This window comes from Eulemur rufifrons, chromosome 10, assembly GCF_041146395.1.
Source record: "Eulemur rufifrons isolate Redbay chromosome 10, OSU_ERuf_1, whole genome shotgun sequence".
NCBI classification, from domain to species: domain Eukaryota; kingdom Metazoa; phylum Chordata; class Mammalia; order Primates; family Lemuridae; genus Eulemur; species Eulemur rufifrons.
In genome coordinates, this window is record NC_090992.1 from 27379468 (window position 1) to 27385483 (window position 6016).

Here is a 6016-nt window from a genome sequence, read left to right on the forward strand (position 1 = left end):
GCCAAGATTCAGGAGAAGACAGAAATCCAGAAAATTGAGCCCAGCATGGCTACTTCCCCAGGCGGCATTTTTCTACCTTGAAAAGCCAGCTGAAAGAATGAACAGAACTTTTGACAGTCCTCTGCAGCCAGGGGGACAAAAACGTGTTCCAAAGTCTGTCAAGGATAGAAAGTCTAATAAACCACCCACATTTATTATTGATGTCACAAAGAGCTACGTCCTAAGAGGAAACTAGTAATAAACCAATGCTCCCATGGACTATAGCCTGTATTCAAGATGTCTAGCCCAGACACAAATTTAAGAAGACACCAGATTGCTGATGCCTAGAGGCACCTGACAGAGCAAATGAAAATCCTTTTGGGAACAAGATAATAATACTATTCTAGGCTCATATCATTTCATTAATACACTTCAAGTGCAATGTCCAGCATATAATAAAAGCAGACCCGATAGTCCAAGAGATAAGTAAAAATGAATGAGAACCAACACAAATAACAAACAAGAAAACATCTTTACAGGTACTCCAGACAGTGATGTTACCAGACCCAGACTATAAAAAACTATGATTATAATAGAAAGAAAATATATGAACTTAAAATTTTTGTCAAAGAGCTGTTAACTATTAAAAAATGAAAATACCAATTTGACTCCCAATAATCCAGAAATAAAAAAGTAATCAATGAAATTAAAATATCAGTGGTTCAGTTTGATAGCAGATAAGAAAGAGAGTTTTAAGAATTATCTTAAAGACAGAATTGGCAAACAGGTCAGAAGACACTACTTAGAATTATGTACAGAGATATAAAGTATTGAAATACAGAATAGGGTGTAAAATGTATAAAGAATATAAGGAGATCTAGTATGGTATGATTATTGGAGTTCCAGAAGAAGCAGAGAGAGAGAGAAGATGAAGTAGATGTCCCTGAATAGATGACAGCCACGGATTTTCTAGAAGTGAAGAAAGTTATCAATCTACAGATTTATAGCCGCAATGAACTTCTGGTCTGCTTGGGATGTAGGGAGCTGTCAAAAGAATTTCTCCCTTACAATTACAATACAAAAGTCAGAAAAACTGCAAAGTTTAATGACTTTTCTTGAACCTATCAGAGAGCTGAAATCACAGGACAAAAATAAGCCCAAAATCTAAGAAAAGAGGTTCTTACCGGGAACAGCAGACTGCAAGCACTTGTTTCCCAGGTACAGAGACAGCCAGATAATTGCTCATGGATTGGTAAAGTGTAGGCTAGCAAGGATGTGTAGAACCCCTTAGGGCTGCCAATATAGGGGGAATTCACATGATCCATTTGTACTTTTTCCTCCATAGAACTCACAGGGCACCTGCAGGAAAGACTGGTGGGAGTCCTGAAAGGGCATCCCTCCAGGGACAGACATGGGGAAGGAGAACTGCAGCCGCAGCCCGAGAGGCATAAGGATTGCCCAGATGCTTCTTTGGGGAGCGGGAGACAAACAGTGCCCTAACCACCAGGACTCAAGTGAAACTGCATTGAAACTGAGGAAAGAAAACAGAAAAAAATATCCTGTTCCCCTGGGGGACAGGCAGGGATACAGCTGAGCTCAGAACTATACCTGGGGACAAGGCAGGAGCTCTGAGAAGACCACATCCATGAGACCCGTAGACATGATACCTGCGCCAAAGACCGAAGCTTTATCAGAACAGAGAATGACTCTCACCCAGCCCTCACCAACAACCACCCAGTAATAAACAGTATCAGAAATTCCAGGAAGAGAGAAAAAGAGGGTCAAAAGAGACAAAAGAGTGGAAAGAGACCCTCTCTGAGGCAAAGTACAAAAGAGAGACATAAAATTGATGGCAGAGAAAATGTTGAGAAAAACCACCTAGCAAACCATCCCACATCCTAAATACAAGGTATAGCTAGAGGAAATTTAAACCTAGTACACTGAGAGCAACTATAACAACCACAAAGCCCATCCCGAGGTCATCTCCTGGCTAGACGGGCTCAATATCATGCCCTAAAGCCAAAGATTTAATCCACAGGCAAGATGTCCCTAATAATATGGCCTCAAAGTACAACAGGTAAAAATCACTATAATTACAGGAGAAACAAAGCAATGGAAAATCAGACTAGATTTAAATACACCTCTCTCAGTAATTGACAGAGCAACCAGACAAAAAAATTAGTTAAGATACAGAAAATTTGAGTAACATAAGCAGTGATCATGACCCAAAGGACATATGTAGAATACTGTACTCAAAAACTGCAGAACACACATTCTTTTTAATCACCCATGGACCATTTATAAAAACTGGCCATGTCCTGGCCATAAAGGTAATATAAATTACAAGAGAATAGAAGCACACAGAATTTTTTCTGACTCCAGTGCAATTAAGCAAGAAGTAACTAAAAAACTTCACGTTTGGAAATTAAGAAATGCACTATGAACAACCCATGGACTAAGAAGACATCAAAATAGAAATTGGAAATTATCTTAACTAAATAATAATTGAGATGTTATTTACCAAAACATGTGAGATTTAGCCAATGCTGTATTTAGAGGGAAAATTATAGCTTATACACATATATTACAAAAAAGGAGTATAAGTTAATGAGTTTAAGCATCCATCTTGAGAGGTTGGAGTAAGGAAAGAAAAAAGAAGAAAAAATTTTAATAATAATACAAATCAATGAAATAAATATTCAATAGAGAATCACCAAAGTCAATATTCTTCTTTTGAAAAGAATTATAAAATTGATAAACCTCTGATGACATGATTAAGGGGAGAAAAGAGAAAGAACAAATTAAAAATATCAGGAATTAAAAGGAGCATATCCTTACACATCTGACAGCAATTAAAAATACAAGAGGATATTATAAACAACTTAAGACAATAAATTTGAAAATTGTGGTGCAATGGTGTATTTTTTTCTTGTAATTTGATTTTGAGGTCTCTCTCTGAAGATGGCTATAAACTCCAGCCCTGCTCTGCTGGAGCTCCAAGGGATGTGGTCATGGATGTTTACGATGTACCTTTCATGGGATCCTTCTTTATCCTTATGGATGACCTCATGCCTAAGTGTTCAACCCATGACCAAGTGTCCCTAACACATCAAACTTGTTTATTATGGCAAACACCCCTGTGGCTCTTGTCTAACTTGTGTTCAGTTTATTCCCACCAAGATAGCTACTGTTTAGGAGAGCCCTGACTGAGAAAGAAGTTAGGTCAAGTATATTATTCAGAAGACACAGAGGAGATAACTCAACAAAACACTTGAAATAACAGAAGTAGTCCATTACTTACAGATCCCAGAGAGAAGAAGGCAGAATGCCTTGCAAGCCAATGGGAAGGGGGCAGCCATCTGGGAAATACATGCTTAACTAGTGGGTGGGAAACAAGTGAGAGAGACCTGAGGACCAAAATCTTTATTAGAGTCCAGCGTGTTACCCAAGCATACTTCCTGTGGGGAGTTTTAATTGGTGTGTTTGTAGTGAGCAGACACAGGTGACAGGGAGTCATCCTGTGACTGAGAGGTGGTCACTACAGCATAACTGAGCAGTCCATGTGGGCTGTAGGTGTTTGTGGGACAAGTGGGCTGCATCTAGCTGCCTCCTAGAGAAGTGGTCACCAGGAGGCAGTTGTATATGGCAGATAACTGGATTGACCACAGGGAATAACTGGGAGGAGGCAGAGAAACAGAAACTGTGTCAAGAGTGCCCAAGCCCTACTTCTGGTGTGAGAAGCTCCAACTTATATTCAAAATGGATGCTGAGTCAACATAAAATTATAGAAATTCACTACAAATGCATAAATTCTTAGAAAAATATGTTAAAAACACTGGCTCTAAAAGAAATAAAAAACCTGAACAGTTCTGTAACTATCAAATAAATTGAATCCATAATTTAAAAACCTACCCATAGTGATTTTTATCAAACATTTAAGGAAATAAATGATACTAAGCTATCATCAACTCTTCCCAAAAAAACAGATGAAAAGAAAATTCTCAAAAGCATTTGATTATATTTTGATACAAAAACTTGGCTAGAACAATATGAGAGGAAAACTAGAGCAAGGCATACTCGCAAACATAATTTTTTTTAACTTTACACATGCAGAAATACATAAAAAAGGGTAAAAGTTATAACCACATTGAAGTGCATTTCAGTAACACAAATTTGGTTTAACTTTTTAAAAATATGTAATTTTAGTTTGGTAAATATACTATTATTTTTGTAAAATGTTAACATTACAAGAAAGCAATGAAGGCACATGGGAACACCCTGCACCATCTTTTCAACTCTTCTGTAAATCTAAAATTATTCTAAAGTACAAAGTAAAAAACAAGTATAATTCATTACATTAATAGAATGAAGGAGAAAAATATGTAAATATTTTAATAGTGTGGAAAAAGTATTTAATAAAATCAAAATCCATTTATCATTTTTAAAAAACTCTTAGCAAACTAAGAGTAGAAATGTAACTTCCTTTTATCTAACTAAGAGTATCTTTATAAAGTCTTACAACAACTTAAAAGTAAAAAATTAAAACTCTTTCATTAAGACTAAGGCAGGAATGCCCACTGTCATCCTTCTATTCCACACATTTTCCAAGTGATTCTAGCCAGTACAGCAAGACAAGAAAGAGACATAAACTATGCAGAAATTGGAAAGGAAAAAACAAGACTGTTATTATTCAAGAATGCTATGATTACATATGTAGAAAATTTAAAATTATGTACAAATTATTATAATTAGTTTTGCAATATTAATGGATATAAAAACATCCATTTATTTTCTCTTAGCAGGCACAAAGTTAGAAAATTAAAAAACAAAAAGCAAATATCTAGAAATATGTCTAATAAGAGATGTTCAAGACTTCTCTGCAGAAAAGTTAGATTACATTACTAAGAGCAATTAAAGAAGGATAAACTATATCCATTGAAATCTCAATGTTGTAAAGATAGCACATTTCACCAAACTGATCTACAGATTCAAGGTAATTTTAATAAAAATCCGAAAACATTTGTTTGTGGGACTTGACAAGCTGACTCTAGAATGTACATAGAAAAGCAAAGGGCCAACATTAGGCCCAAACACTCTTGAAGAAGAACAAAATCAGAGAACTTGCTCAAAAATCAGAGAACTTGGCACAGAGCTACAGCATTCAGTAAAGTGAGGCATTGGCTCAAACATAGATATTAATGAATAGAGCAATGGACTAGAATAAAGATCGTCTTGTGAACCACATCAAAACCCTCTCAGAACTACCTTTTATTCCAACCTGCTACTGCCATAGCCATGTGGCCCTGACCACCAGCACACACGTGCAACCACCCTACATCTGGCTTGGAGCCCATACTACGTATCTCTTTCTTCCTGCCCTAGGATTTCCCTAATGCCAAAGCATGGGATGCCCACACTCAAACATGCATAACCTGGAGGTGTAGGGGAGTTAATATCTCTGGAGCCAGCCTTGGCCAGTGGAAGGCCCAATGGAGAAATGTTTCTTCCTTTTGTCCCTGGGCAGAGAGCTCTGAATTCCATTTCATGAAGCACCTTACAATGATTGAGCACCAATGACCTAGAGCAGTAGCCTGTTGGTTTAAATATCCTTGCGTTAGCTTTTGCTGTTTTCTTGTTTCATTGCCCTGTCTTGTACTTCTGCTACCTGGGATCACAATGCCAAATAAATGACCTCCAGGAAAGCCTTTCCCTCAGGGATCTGCTTTCAGGAAAACCTAGGTTAGAACAGTGGCACTGTTGAGTTATAGAGTAATGATAGCTTTTGCAATATATGGTGCTGGGACAATTGGCTATCCATATAGAAATAATGAAACTTGACCCCAACTTATACCTTATTTCATAAAATCAATTTTAGGTGGACTGTAGACCTAAATGTGAGAGACAAAACGCTAAAACCTCGAGAAGATAATGTGAGAGAATATCTTCATGACCTCAGGGCAGGAGAAGATTGTTAAAGAGAACACATCACTGCCTTTAAACAAAAGTTTGATAAATTTGGCTACATCAAAATTAAAAA